This window comes from Cyanistes caeruleus, chromosome 8 (assembly GCF_971803275.1).
Source record: "Cyanistes caeruleus chromosome 8, bCyaCae1.hap1.1, whole genome shotgun sequence".
In the NCBI taxonomy this organism is placed as follows: domain Eukaryota; kingdom Metazoa; phylum Chordata; class Aves; order Passeriformes; family Paridae; genus Cyanistes; species Cyanistes caeruleus.
Genome location: NC_141708.1, coordinates 8,382,247 through 8,398,062, shown reverse-complemented (window position 1 = coordinate 8,398,062; position 15,816 = coordinate 8,382,247). Strand labels below are relative to the sequence as shown.

The 15,816-nt window shown below is 44.2% G+C and overlaps 1 protein-coding gene across 1 annotated transcript in view; it reads left to right on the top strand.

Moving 5' to 3' along the window:
- The first annotated feature begins 3,797 nt into the window (after positions 1-3,797).
- HABP2 (hyaluronan binding protein 2) overlaps positions 3,798-15,816 on the top strand; it is a 52,936-nt gene continuing 40,917 nt past the window's right edge. The window contains exon 1 of the mRNA XM_086899173.1: positions 3,798-3,948. The gene's annotated coding sequence lies outside the window, so the exon portion shown is untranslated. The remainder of the gene's footprint in view (positions 3,949-15,816) is intronic.

Genomic DNA, 15,816 nt, shown 5'->3' with positions numbered 1-15,816 from the left:
CACCCTGGCTGTGAAGGTCCCACAGAAGGGCAGGGTGCTCCTGTTGCCCCACCCTGCTTTCCCAGCCAGCTGCTGTGGCAGCCCTGAACCAGGGGAATGGGAGTCACATCATTCAGTGACAAGTCCTGGGGAATCCAAACCACTGTCAAGCCCTCCTCAGTTATAAATCGAGTGGTTTCACTTGTCTAGGGAGGCAGGACCTTTTTCTGCCCTATGCACACCCCTGGACATAGCTGCTGCCCTCTCTCTTTCCTGGTGTGGACTGTGTGAGCCTGCTGCCCTGCCTGCTGCCTGGACAGTATCCTGCTGGTTTCTGGATATGGTATAAACAGGCTAACCCACATTTAGCAGTTAGCAAACCGTGCTTGGAGCATCATGCTGTGCACTTCCCACAGTCTGTATGATGTTCAAGCCAGCAGCCTTGTCTGCCTCAGCCATGCATCATTATCTGGGCCCTTCAGATCCACTGCTGCTCATTAGATCTCTTTCTTTAGCACAACAGTGTCCACCTGTGCACCCCAAAAATGTCAGGGACCCTTGTAGCTGATGCTGTCGGGGTAATGACACACACACAAAACCAGTGCTCACCAGAGGAGATTTTGGTAGACCACTAACTGCTAGCTCAGCTCCAGACTAATGCTGCTCTGGGCAGTGGAGGACAGGGAAACACATGCTACTCTTGTTTCCAGGTGCAGCAAAGACTCAAACCTGTTTCTCTCCTCTGTCTCCCTTTATTTTTTGCCCTGTGTTTGGGTGTGTTTGGCTGCTTACAGACTCCTCACAAAGTGTGCTGGGGGTGACTGCACAGCATCCACTGCTTTTGCCAGTACTTATGTGGTGATCTCACTGTTCTGGCTAAGTTCTGAGTGCAGGATAGAGCAGAAGAAACTCCCCTTCAAAGCTCAGGGCTCAAAATTAGACCAGTATCTCCCATAGCACTTTATTGCCTGGGAAGCCTATCTCATCTGTGCCTCATATACCATCAGCCTGAGATGCTCCAGCACCCAGCCTCCCACAAGCAGGAGAGGGAGAGGAGATGAACTTCCCATCAAGCACCAGGGAAAGAGCAGCAGTACGAGCATCTCCCAGTGATGCTAATTCTTTCATGTGCAGTGAAAGAAATTGCCACGAGTAGGTCAAAGAGCCTATGCTCTCTTGTCACAGGCTGTACCTCAGGCAAAACACAGCTGAAGTAAAAATCAGAAACCTTTCAACCCCATCAACTTGGATCTTAAGCAGAGTGAACAATGTTAGAGCAGAACTACATTTCCATCTGATGTCCCTAAATACAAGTGATCAATTTAGAAAATAATTTAATATTAAAAATTCAGCCACATTAATGAGAAGCAAGCCCTGATTCAACACAGATGTACAAAAAAATGTTTTGAATTTTTAGATCTACACCCCAACCCCAGAGAGCTAAACACTGAATCGTCACCGCTCTGAAATGCATGTTGTTTCCTGGAAAGTTCTCCAAAAGGTGAAATGTGCTATGGTTTGTTTTGTTTCCAGACTGATCTAACTAACTGTTCAAACTTTCAAAGAAACTGTGTAGGAGTCTGACATTTAAAAGAGTGTGAGGGGGAAAAGAACATGGGGGAAGAAGTCGAATTTTCCTTGTGAATTTGAAAAGATATTTTTCTGCCCCCTCCCCGAAGGAGAGTGTGTCTGGAGCTGGGCTGGCGTTTGCTCCCAGCGGGCAGGAGAGCGCTCCGGGTGTGTCCCAGTACAGATGGGGATGCTGAGGTCAGGTTTGCCCCTCTGGGCAGCCCGGTGGGAGGAGATCGCTCAGGAGATCAGCTCTCCCTGCATCGCGAGATGCTGCACCGAACAATAGGAAATATTTGTAAGGACTTTATGGGCCATGAGAGATTTAAAGCTGGAAAACACAGAGTGTGCTACAGACCGGTCATCTGCCCAGGAGCCAGACGAGTCTTGTACTCCCTCAGTCATCACAAACGGGAATTTACAAAACTAAACTGGGGTGCATTTCCAGCGAGTTGTTCCCACTCTGCAGGATGCAGAATTTCCACACATGCATACACATACAGATATATAATAGAATCATATGGAATATATGCTGCTGTGATATATGCAAGTACTTTCCCCATCTGTTAAATTATTTCTTCTATATTTTGAGACACAATGTGGATGCAAATCAGTTGTTTGGAAGCACAATAAAAATTTGCCAGAGCCTATCTGTAAGCCACTAAAAGGTGTCCCTAGGTACAAGCTTTCAGAAATTTAGCACAAGAGAGGAAAACCTGCTTTTTCCTTAGGAAGCCATCACCAGGCAATACATATTCTTAGAGAAAGTTCTTTTTCCCCTTACCATACTGGCATAGACAGACTCACATAAATGATCTGGATTTAGATAAAAACTCCTGAGGTCTAAATGTTGACATACCAATGGCAAAGTTCCCTGTAACCCTGTTGAGCAGGTGACCACGGGTTGCTCAGCACATCTGAACAGGACCTTGCAGCTCCTGATGGAAGTGCAGGTCTATACTGAGTGCCAGAATGATGCTGTTATGACTGGAAGAATTTAGCTCTCAGAAACTGAAATAAATGCCTGGTTCAGGGGGAATGTGGTGGATGTTACTGAGGCTCATGGCTGTGAGGTGTGGAAATAAACCATTAGGTTAAGTCTTCTCCCTTGTCAGCACTGGATGTGGACTGCTGTCCTCCAAAACTGTACTCACACTAATTCTTCTCACTTATGTCATGTTTCCCACTGAAGTAAAATCAAGCTCCAGTGCTATTCCTTTCTCTGAGCTTCCCTCTACATCCTGTCACTTTTGTTTCTAACAGAGGTTGGGAATTCAGGCTGTTCAGGATCGCAGCTTTCAGCACCAAGACTTAAACTGAAAATACTGCCTTACTGGTGAGGTGAGAGAAAAAAAAAATCAAATAGAGACTAAAAAACACATTTTCAGGAGTTTCAGTAAAAAATGCAATCCTAAGAGAGTATTAATTGGAACAACTCTCTGCAGAAATTATTTTTAACTAAGTTAATATTTTGGTTTATTGGAGAAAGGTAAATCAAGATCTCTCTTCCTTAAATAATTTCAATTTTAACCTTTCACTTTCATACAAGAAACCTGTAAATCTCCTAGTTTTCTTTTTCCTTTTTTTTCCTCACAGTAAGATGAGGTAAGAACGCTCAACAAAAATTAAAAAGAAACTTAATTTGCATGAAGTAAAATGAAATGTGTTGTGTAAAAAACAGGACAGTAACAGACTCTCTTTTCACTCCCTTTTTGATTTTTGGTTGTCTCCTGGAAATGTTAGGGGTATTTTTTGCTAAAATTATTTCAGTACTTACATCTCGCGTATTCCAGCTACATTTTAAAATATTTTATATTATCTTAGTGGCATATTTTCAGTAATCAAAAATGACAGTCATTTGCTTCTGCATATTTTTAATGCTGGGGTTTCTTACATCTGGTTTTTAGCTAACAAAAAGGTGTGAACTGATTTGCACCGAATTCCCTCATAACAGCAAGAGTTTATAATAAAAAGCGATTGTGGAAGTGAGGGAAACATTAAATATAATGGCAGAACAATCCTTTAATCACCCAGGATAGGATAAGAATGAAATGCAGCTATAATATGAATGATAATCTGAAGGGGGAAGTAACAGCTGAAAGACTGAAATAATTTCAATTAAAATATACTAAGCTTAACTGATTGTGCAGATGAAGCCCATCGATACAGCAATGATGGGCACTCCATACACGCCAGTGTAGATTCCCCGAGCGCACCAAACAGTTTAATTAAAAATGAATTTCGATACAATTATTATTTTAGCCTGACAAACAACCGCAACAGAAAGTCTCATTTCATCTTACGAGCTCCCGGAGCACGAAGCGTTCCATGGTCGGGTATTTACCCACCCCGGCTGTGTTTCAGAGCCGGTGAGGGGCACTTGGAACGCGCCGCAATGAGGTATCCTGGTGTTGATCCTTTGTTCTGGAATTTTGTGGAAAGCCGTGAGGAGAGGGAAGGCGGCGGCGCCGCCGGAGCCCCCGCCCGGCGCAGGAGCCGAGCGCGCTCGGCCGCTCCGCTTGTGTTTCAGTGCCCTCTCGTGGCCCTCTCTCGGGGACACGGGGACAGCCGGGGACAGCCGGGGACACCGCCACCCCGGCATGTCCCAGGCGGCTCCCCCGAACCTCCGGCACCCCCTGCGCCCGCAGCCCCCGCCAGGCCCGGGGACATCGCGGCCTTGGGGCGGCCCTTGGGCCGGGAGCCGGTCCGTGTGCCCCGGCCACCCCTGAGGGGCCAGGGCCACCCTGAGGGTCCAGGGCCACCCTGCGGGGCCAGGGCCACCCCTGCGGGGCCAGGGCCACCCTGAGGGGCCAGGGCCACCCTGCGGGGCCAGGGCCACCCGGGCACGGCCTCCCCGGGAGCAAGGGCAGCCCAAAGGCAGCCGGCGGCATTGCTCGGAGCTGAACCCGCTCCGGGCCCGGCTCCCTCGGTCCGGTCCCTCGGTCCGGTCCCTCTGTCCGGTCCCTCGGTCCGGTCCCTCGCCCCGCGGTCACTCACGCTCCTGCCGCCCATCTGGACATCAAAGGATGCTGCAGCCCGAGCCGTACCTGCCTGCGTGGGGCTCCTCTAACAGGCAGGGGTTATGGACTGTGTGATGGCTACTTCAATACTCCATCGAGCATTTCAAAGTTCCCCTGTGATCTGTACATACGTGCCATTTAAAACACCTTTCATGTCTGTTTTGTTCTCATAACATTTTTTTTCCCCCCCCACCAGCTGCTTCTTTCTGCCCCTTCCTTTCCTCCCAAACGGAGCAGCGCCTCTGTCAAACCTCAGCGCTCGGCTGCAGGCTCGGGAGCAGCCGGGCTGTGGGCAGCTGCCCAGGGAGCATCCCGCACACATCACAACTTTTCTCTCAGAAATGAAGTTTCTTGTTCTCTCCCAGTCCCGAGTGTGCTGCCAGTCACACTGATTTGTACCAAACTGTGCAGTACACGTGCTCTGATACAGAAAATTGTGCCTAATTCTGAATCTCAGTCACTTATCTAAGACTGCTTAGGAGTCAAGCTGTGACCATTACATTCAGATCACTCATGACACAAACTGGATTTAAACACGTATGTATCTCAAGAAGCATAAACCTGTGTCTTCTGAATTTACTACAGTTTTAGATGATGGTAAAAGTCAAAACCCCCACCATAATTACCCATCTATTTCTCATTGTGTTTTCTGTAGTGCCCATCACTGTAAAACCTAGGATATGATGTTTGAAAGTTAAATAAATGATGTGGAACTTAGATCTTTGTTTCAGCTAGGCATTTTTTACAGCTTCTGAGCTTGAGTGCAGACTGTAAGCCTTGTCTGTGCACCATGTCTTTTATTGCTTCCTTGCTCGTACAGTGCAGCTTGGGAATTCTAAGGCAGAGGAGGGTGTATGAATTGCACAGCTCTGTACCACAGATGGAACAGATCCCTGATGTAATTCTGCTGAAGGTAGGAGAGCTGTAAATGAGAAGGGGTTTTGCTCAATGTTTAGTGTATCCATTTCACCAAGCAGTGCTCTGCCTAGCCCCTGAAGCCTCTTGCTGAGAAAGAAACAGCTGGTGGAAAGCACTTGTAGGTTTTAAAAACAATTTAACTGAGCAAGAGTCATATTTCCTTCTTCTATTTTTTGTGTCTCTGTGAGACTATGAGGACATGACTTTTTATTTTCAGGGACACAGCAAATCAAAGCCATACCAGGTCTGGGTAGGGATATTCCTCTGGTGCTCTCCAAAGATGTGGGAGTCTCCCACTAAGATGTTGTTGAATCACTGTTTTTATCTTCTGCTGATACCAAACTGATGTTCCAAGTGTGGGGAAGTTTCTTATAAAGATGTTTTGGAAAAAAAAGGAGGAGAAGAGGGACTGTGACTCTATGTTTCTGTGGGATGTATCAGTGGAACTGAGGTAGCTCAGGGAGGTAGCTGCTACTTCTGCCTACTTTCCAGATTTTTCCAGCCAAGTTAAAAAGAAATGTGTCTGGTCTTTGAAAAGGACAGATGGGATCACAGGAGCAGGCAAAACTTCTACTGGGACATCTGGACAAGCAGCTCTGCTATGTTACTAATATAAAAGTGTGCACACACTGTTCTCAATCTTGTATTTTGTGAATCATTAAATGGTACCATTCAGTACAAACCTTTTCAGTCTTCAGTATTTCAAGTACCTCTAGCATTGAGTCTAAAGATGTGGAGAGACGAGCTACTCGTCTGCTTTGTGACTAAAATCCCGAAGGACCAAGAGATGCTGAGCACCCATTTCAGTAGGTGTTCCCACTGCAGAGCAGAAAAACCTGCAGTTCCTGCCACACAGATGCCAGGTGTGTGCCCAGTGGTGGGAAGAGCTGAGGGACTTTGTGGCTGCAGCCCCTTGCTGTGACTGAGTTGGAAGGCAGCTCCCTTTGCACAGACAAAGCAGTGAGAGGGAGTTTCTTTATTTGCCCAGACTGGGGTGAGTTCTGTGTTGCCATGATTTTGCTTTTCTGTGTCTCCTGTCCTAGTGAACCCTATCTTGTTGCTCACTGACATTTTCTTGAATGCAACTGTTATAGTCAGAACAAAAGGTGAATGCTCAGAGATGTTTTTGGAAGCCGGTTGCAAAGGCCAGGTTAATGGTTACTTGTGTGCTAACACAGACTCTGACCCATATGGTGCAGCCAGAGCAACGATAGCAATGATAGCATTGCTATCATCTGCTCACACAGCACAGGATGGCACAACACAGAGACGACCTGGAGTAGTGCTGTCTCCTCACTCTGCCTCATCTCTCATTAGCAGCAGCCTCTACAGCCAGAGATGCTTCTTTCGAAACTTAAAAAGTGAGCGTGAATGCTGTTCAAAAGCCTGCTTGTTAGAAGCCTAGAAATGAGTGGCAGCCTGAGCCAGGGAGATATAGAAGACTTTAAATACATATATATGAATCATATATGCCAGCCTATGAGCCAGGGTGTGTAGAAACTGACCTTTCTCTTTCATCACTGCAGAGTAAACAAACTGCATAATTTGCTCCATCCATGTGTACTTGTCCCCTCTATGCTGTCTGTCCCAATGTCACACGCTGCAGCTGCATTTGGCAGCTTGACTCCCTCCCTCTTCCCTCTATTCCTTCTGTCCTCTGTCAGCCAGCACAGCAGTGTACCCATTCCTCTATCTTCCGTGTTTCCTCATCAAAAATATGGTCCAGTTCATTCAGGGGTGAGCCCTGATCAGCTGGGCAGAGGCAGTATAGATCAAAAAGCATAGGAACACCTTGTAGGAGAGCTGTCAAACAGTCCCAGTTTTACTGGGACAGACAGGTTTAGGTGGCTGGATGCTTACCTGGAAAGGCAGAGATCCTGCTCTTGCTGGAGGAAAAAAGTTATGGCCAAGAGGAAAGAGAACAAGGTCTACCACCAAAAAAAGACACTTGAATGGAGCACTCAGACCTGGTTTAATACATGTTCAGGTATCAAGATTTGAGTTTACAATCAATGTCAACACATTTTCACAGTCTTTTTGGAGCATGTATCTGCTCCAGCTTGAAGAAATTCCTCAAGAGTAGGTATGGTTTTACATTTGGATTCCCCATTTGTTGGGGCACTTTAAGATTCAGTTGGAAAGATGCTGGGGGCATGTTGTCTAGACTGTGCTTTTGCCATGCAAGGTTGAACCAGGTCCTTAATGTCCCCTTCCATAATGGTATTTATGATTCTATGACTTTGTGATCTGCTAGCTAAATGGCACAAAAAGCTAATGTTCTCAAGACTGAAGATTTACATTTATTTTTTTTCCTTGAGGTAAGTAATCTCCATCAGAAAATATATGTTTTTCACCCACAGAAGCAAACAAATATTGTCATGAAACTGATGCATAAAATAAGCAAAGAAAACACCCTCCTGTGAGTACAGCAGCCTGCTAGTAGTCCTGAGTAAGCAGCATTAGAAATCTATTTCTTCATGGAAGCTGGAAAAGGTTTGCTTAATATTTTTAGCCCAGTTGACAGATTTGCTAACCTCTCTCCCTTTAGAACATTTCTCATATAAATATTTTTCAACAGTAAGTATATAGAAGCAGAGTGGTGAAGGAGCAGGGAAATGTAAGAGGAGCACATGAAACTGGCAATGCAGGAACGGAGACTCATGAAACACCAGCTCTGCAGCCAGATCTCCATCTGCTCTCTAGGAGATGCCCACACAGGGAAACTTCAGAGTTCCTCTGCCTACAAATCTATCTGATCTCCTGTGGGCTGCACATACATACATGTTACACACTGCCAACACACAGCCCATCCCAGGGCATTCAGCAGGGAGCCCTGGCCCCTCAGCACCGGAACTCTGACCCCTAGACAAGACTGAGAGGTGTGCTGCAGACACACACCTCAGTGGTGCCTCTGAGCACCTGACCCACGGTGCCTTTTGTGCCCAGCTCCAAAGGGCCCAGGTGCCACTCAGGATAACTGGCTTCATTTCAGTGTAACACTGAGATCTAGTCTGAAAATGGGAGTGTGAGCTCTGTATTTGTTCTTAACTGCTGATTTGAAGCATTCACTGAGGGATAACCATCCCAAAAGACGATAGGAAGTTATTTAATCAGCCTTTTTCTCATTGTTCCAAAAGAGATTTTTTCCTATAAGTTTCCAGATAAAGGTGAAACCATGGCCACTGAGAATTACAGATTATAGAAAGGTCAGGCTGCAGGAACACTCCCACCTGCGTGCCCTGAATCCTATGCAAAGTATTTCCTGAGACTAAAAAGCAGGAAGAATGGTAAAAACTCACTGTAATGGAAATTCTGAACATGTATTAAACCACCAGGCATTAAGGGAGGTTTAGGTGATGGGACTGGGGCAAAGCATTTTTTGTGGGGAAGTGATGTCGTGACTGGAAAAATCATCCCTTTCCTTTCCTTTGTGCTGAGGTCCAGCCTTGCAGTGAGATCAATGCTGGAATGCAGGAGACTGTGACAGCTCCACTGTGAAATGTCTCTGAGATCCAGCTAGAGAACATTCCAGCAGTGCTAGGGCTCTAGCAGAGGACAGATTGTTGAAAATCACATGAATTTGTGTGATATTTGCTATTGGCTGCCAGACTGGGTTGTTGGATGATTCAGTTATGCGTAAGCCTCTCTCTTCTCCCTGCTGTAATGTCAAATTACCTTCACTTCTCCTCTCTCCCTTCCTGCACCACTCATTTGGATGGAGGCTAGGTGACCTGGCATCCTTTATTCATGAAAGGATACCTGTAATATATGTACATTTGTTCTATGTACATGGGGTTAATTTATTTTTGGCAAAAAGTGCAGACAAAGAGCCCTGAAGATAAAATTCCTGTATTTTCCTTGCTGGAAACAGACTGTGTTGTCCATGCTGCAGCGGTTGTCCTGCAGAATTTGTCCTGCCTCTTCCTGAACACCACAGGGAATTTCAGCTGCTTGTACAGTCCTAGGCCTTACTGAGATCAGGATAACAGTGCCAGCCTGTTATGCTAGCCTGGTAGATTTTACGGCTTACCCTACCTCCTCCAAGCTATAAATTGGATTAGGGGAACCAAATTTTGTTCTCTGGGGAACCACAGAGCGTCACAGTTGGTGACTGATGTCATCCCATTCTCACTACCCAGCTGCAACCCATGGGTAGAAGATTTGTTGTCCTCAGCAATTAAAAGGTGGTTTAAAAACTGGTTATCTATCCCTCTTATAGCAAGAAGTGTCTCCAGTTTAATTGTGAAATTTAACTCTATCAGAAAACCCCTGTTTATCCCACATGAGCTATTATGGAACTTCTGAGAAAGAAATTGCATTTGTCACTGGGGAATAATAAGTCTTATTTATAGAGTAGCCCATGCATGAAATCCTCTGGGCAACTAACAAAATACAGTCTGGCTTTAAAAAAAAACAACAAGTAAAGTCTGAAAAAATATCTCCATGTAGTCCAATAAATGCCAAGAGGGGTGAAATAGTTTCTTAATGTTTTTAGACCAAACATGGTCAGCAGTAAATGAGTGTCAAATGGATTTTTAACAGACATTTTCTGGAGTGGCTTGGATATCCTCTTCCAAACAGTTGGTAGCTGTGTGGGATGATCAGAAAAAGAAGAGAGAATACAGCTGAAGAGGTGACAATGTCTTGACCTTCAGCTCATCAGAGCACCCCTTCCGTCTCTCAGCAGCTTTCATCTAAATCTACTGAAAAAAACTAACACAGAGATGGCTCTGCTGAACACCAAGTGACATTAATTTTACCCTCAGATGTGGCAAATTAGGAGAAAAGGCCGCCTGTTTAAAATATTTTCTGGTTAAGTCTTGAGGTCCCATCCCAAGGGAGGAAATTTGGGGTTTTTCCTTCAATCCCTGTGAGCAGCCCATTCTCTGAAGGGGCTGGAGCCACGAGGGGATCTGAGGACTGCTGGGCTGCCCTTGCAGGTTTGATGGTCCCTGGTGTCGGGATGGGTGTCACCGAGCAGTACACTGAGACAGCATTGGGGAGAAAGTGTGAGAAAAGACAATAATATCCAGACCCTTTTTACCCCTGGCTGGAATACGTGTGAAGATCCAGGGAAGAGACGGGACCAGAGCCAGAGGTGCTCTCCATGTCAAGCTTCTCATCTCTACTTGCTTTTTAAGGAGAATAAGAGTGAACTCAGGATGCTATCAAAAACCAGATGATAATTTATGCAGGTACAATACATTTCTTAATATCTCCCAACCACATTTTCTGTATGTTGCAGCTTTTATTTTAATTATTGCATTCCAAATGACTTGCCTTTCAGTCAGCAAGACCGAAAGATCTTGAAAGACCCCAGAAGTAATTTATGAGCAATTATCTGATTTTCATTTTTAGCAGCCTGTACTGTTCCGATTTCTGTCACCTTGGAATATTCTTCGCCACAGTGTAGATAATTTAACTAATAGGAGGGACACCCATTTAAAAGGGGGCTTTCTAATGACAGGCCCTGCTGAGCCTGCTGACACTGGTGCTGGTAGTTGGAATTATTATGGTGACTCTCAGCATTTTCATTAATCTCTTCTGCATTCTCTGGGGTTTTTGAGTTGAAATTTGCCAGGCAAGGTCTTAACAAAGTAACAACTTTTATTCTCTTTCCTTAGGGCCTCTTTTCCTATTGTGGGAGTCTATTAAATAAGTTAAAAGTAGTTCACAAAACTACAAATGAAGATGGTGACAACAGGCTGAAGGCATATATAGGGAGAGCAAAGACTGTCTGCTGGAGCAGTGAATTCCCCCTTTCTCATAGTCTTCACCTGAACATCTGAATTGAGGAGTTGGGAGAGAGGAATGAAATGCATACAGAGAGCCCTGTGATGGCTGTCAGATGGATCTCCTGGCAGGGCATGCAGAGCAGGATGCAGAGCACTCACCTGCCCTCTCTTTTTGTCCAGGCACAGCTGAGGTGTCCTCCAGCAAGTGTTGGAGAGTGGGACAAGAATGTCCGTGGGACACAGTCGCATCCATTGTTCACTCTCTCTGTCCACCAAGTGGCCACTAAGTGCAGGAAACTGTCTGGTCTGACAATGTTTGACCAGCCCTGAGAGGATAGGGAGCTCATGGAAGAGCTGGTGGAACTAAAGTTCTTGCACTCCTGAAGCACAAGGGCTCCAGAGGGTTTCCTCTTGGACAGAGAGCCCCATAGGGGTGGTGGAACCCAGGTGTCTCTCATCAGCACATCTCCAGATGAGGAGAGGATGCTCACAGCTCTTGCAAACCAAGTTTACCAGAGATGCCTTGGAAAAATGAGCATTTCCTCACTCTGAGATCACCAACAGAAAAAATCCATTTTCATCCCCCTTGGGTTAAATTTGCTTATTGAGACTGCTGGTGATTCAGAGGACAAGAAAATTCTAATTTTTGCCTGAACAGCATTGACTGCAGGAAGCCCCATTTTTGTGTGGAGCATTTGGGCACTACCACAATCCAAATCACAAATAACATTTTTGTGTTTATCTTGTCTTCCTTTTGATCTTTACCATACTGTGATTGCTGATAGATTCAGCTATCTTAGAAACAAATATTTATCGCAGCTGTGCTCTTCCAAAAATAGAAATTGTATACTTTTAATTTTTTTTTTTTTTTTAAGTGTGTATCTGGAAGCTAAAGGGAAGGAAATCACAAGCATTTAGAAAGGCACAGGATACAGGCATGTGCACGTGTCCCATGTCTGCACTAGTGCCGAGCTGAGCACAAATACCACTGCTGTTCTCAGCAAACATCAGAGTCTTTAGACATTCAAACATTCAGCATGCAGAGGAAGAAAAGGCATGGCAGCTACCAGCTAACTGGGAGGTTTTGTTTTATTTCTCTCTCTGTTCCTCTTGAACGCACTTAGAGGGGATGGCTCAGAGGATTTAAACTTCCTTGCTTGCTTGTAGGGAAAAAAAAAATCATCCCTGCTTTGGGAACCCAACTTCTCTACCCAAGTAGGAAGTCACAGATGTAACACATCAGTAGGTAAGAGAAATGCTCACCTTGCCCCCACCCTGGCACATCAGAAGTGAAACCTAGGTCAAATCTTTTTATGTGTTGCTCATAGTTTCTTTAAAATAGTGTTTCCACTGATGCACACCAACGTGATGAACATTTTTTCATGTATTATTAATGCATTTCTCTGTACCACATTCCAAAAAAAAGAAAAAAAGTTTTGATTTATTCCACACCTTAAACCCAATGTGACAAACTAGTGAGACAGCAGCAGGCTGCCTCTTTCTTTCCCCAAGATTTGAAAACCGAACTTAAAAGTCTGGAATTATACTCAGATGCATTCCACTCTTGTAATATTAACATTTTTTTTATTACCTGAACTATTTTCCCTGTCTCCCTTGACTCCCACAGCAGGGACTCTCATATTATTTCCTGCAGTGTTCCACCCCCACTTTCAGAGACCTGGATTTGAGGAGCTGCCCTACCGTTTATCAAAGCTTTTCCCTTGGTCATCAGAGAGAGTCTTGTCTGGTTTGGGCTCTATGAAATTGTCTGCTTCTACTTTTTTCCTTGCTTTTTCTTCCTCTTCTTTGTATCGAGTTATCTGTTCACAGCTGAGTAATCTCAGTAGAACTGCGGGGATGGAGATCTTCTTGCCTCACGTCAAAGATACAGAACCTTTTTCAGCTGAGCCAGGGATTGGTGATACAGACAGGTATTTATAAGTGCTCACACAAAGTAGGCATGAGGTGTCCGCTGTGGCAATTCCTGTGCAATATTGTATTGATCATATATACCTCTGACCTCCTTTTCTGCCCTCTAACCGTACAGTTCACCTCCACCAAGACTAACTGCTTTCAGTCTTCTTTACTGCTTGGTGCCTCACAAGCAGCAACCATCTTTCTGGGAAAAACAAAAGAAAAGAGAATAAAACCAGAACAACACACACAAATCAGAAAAAGAAGGTCTTTGTTTCTTTTCCTCAAGATGTAGGATTTTCTCCCAAACCACTGTTGTATATATATATATATATATATATATATATATATATATATATATATATAATATATAATATCCATTCCTAGGTGAGCTGACATATTGAAATCTCAGTGGATTGTAAAACACATTAAATCATCACTGTTTTTATCCTGCAGAGATTTGGAAAGCATTTGTTTGACACTAGAGAAAAAGAAATCATTTACGATTGAGGTAGGTTTTGAGATAATAGATTTGAAACTGCCAGTATTGTTGTACAGAGAAAAATCACAGATCATTTCTCAGTGAAAGTATTGCTACTAAATTTGTAGACAGAGTCCATCATCAGTAAATATTTTAAGGATATGATGTTAGTTTAGGTGATTCAACTGCAGAATGGTCGGATATGACTCTAAGCAAACATTTTGGTTAAACTTGCTTGGGGGCTAAATTCTTTGTGAGCTTTCAGCTCTCCTGTTGCTGATCTTTTCCTCACAATCCAAAGCCCCTTCCCTGCCTGTGCTTTACTTTTGAAGCTCTTTGAAAACATTTCTCCCTGCAAGCTTTTCTGTGGTGCAGGGAGTTCACACAGGTGGAAATTTTCGGTTGTCCCTAATCTCTGTCCATTTGTGTGACGGTCCCCTGCATGGGAGCTTCTCAGAATAGAAATTAATCTCTCCTTCCTGAGAGTTTGGAAATCATCTAGCCCAAATCAGCACCTGTGATAAAGATGCTGACACCAGTGTTGCAGATGGCTATTATTTATTTATGTTCTTGTAACAGGGTAATGGGAGTGCTCTCAACTAATATTAATAGAAATATCTTTTTACAGCAACTATACATATAAACATTATAAACTTCACTAATCAGGTCCTTGAATATTTGCTTGAACAGAAATTTAAATCTCCTTTATCTATAATTGTTTATTGGTTACTTGGGGAAAGAAAATAATTTTTTCCACCAAATATAATTTTCACATTTCCTTTTTAAAAAAATCGAGAGAAAAGACCCCTCTTCTGCTGTGTTTTTATATTGCAGCCCTTTCTGAGCCTGGGCACTTGTGGGGAAGTTAATCACTTTCTGTGGACACTCCAGGTGACAACTGCAATCACAAAACACTGATGTTTACTTGAGATCCTGAGATACAGGCAGAAAATAAATTTGGCATGCTAAACAGAACGTAAGGAAACAAAACCTCATTCTAAGAGTAACACTGGATCTGCTAACCTGACAGTGAAAAGGAAAACCATATGAGGAATATATACCAAACCAAGATTTACCAGCCTGGCTCAATGCACCCTGACCTGAAGGCTGTAGGAGACTGTTTTGCTGGTGGTTACAGAACACAAAATCTGCAAGGCATTAGTGCCCATTTTGTAAACATAAAAAGTGGGCAAATCTATAGAATAATTTATATATACTTTTTCCCCCTTCTTCTTCCTGACAGCATTACTCTGCCCATACTGTGCTGAAAAAAGGGTTTTCAGAGATTTGTGATGTTAACTGTTGAATCTATATTTATGAGTTTCCATGATGTTTCTGTAATAATAAGATTATTAACGTCCTTTTTACTTAGTATGAGGCACTAAGGCAATCAATGCATGAAACTCACGTGCCTGTAGCAGTGGCTGGTTCATTAGCCAGGGACTGCTGTAAAGACTGGGGTGAACATTAAGGAGTCTGCATTTATTTTTAGCAGTGACTCGATATTCTGTGCAAATCCAGCATGAGAAAGGGGAGTGGATTTCTCATTGGCAAAGAATCCTTTCCAGAATGGCCTCATTCAAACACTTTATACCTTTTCTTTCTAGTCCTGCACCCTAAGGTGCTGGTGAAAAAGCATGAAAAGCACAGAGAGGGTTTTTTGGTGGAACTGGTCCTCTGTTTTGAGTGTTGTCCGCTGAGTGTGGTTCTACCGACAGCTGTGCCCATTTAATGCTTTATCTAGTTCCCATTTTTGGCAATTAGCTCATGAGAGCCTCATGTTGAGTTCTTTCAAAAGCCTCACTCAATCTTCAGACACACCTTGCTCGTGTTGAATTCTGCTCTGTCCTTAGTGAATCTTTTCCTTTCAAGTGAGACCAGGTTAGATGGGGAGGCAGTTCTCAAAACATGGATCTTGCACCCTTTTGAGAATCCCCAACCTAGGGGACACCCAGATCCCTTGGTGGGCATTGAGTGGCCTCACCATCCATGTGTGGGTCGAAAAATCCCTGATTCAGAGCTGGAATCCCACCCCGTCACTGCACGGGACGGCCGCACACTGATGGTGCAATTCTGAGAACACCACTTTGACAAGGACAGGTCGCAAACATACTCAGTTCTTAAGCTTTAATTAATCAGATTGGAAGTCCACTTGCTCAACTGAAGAGCTTGCAGCAGCATGTGAAAGTGACAGCTATGG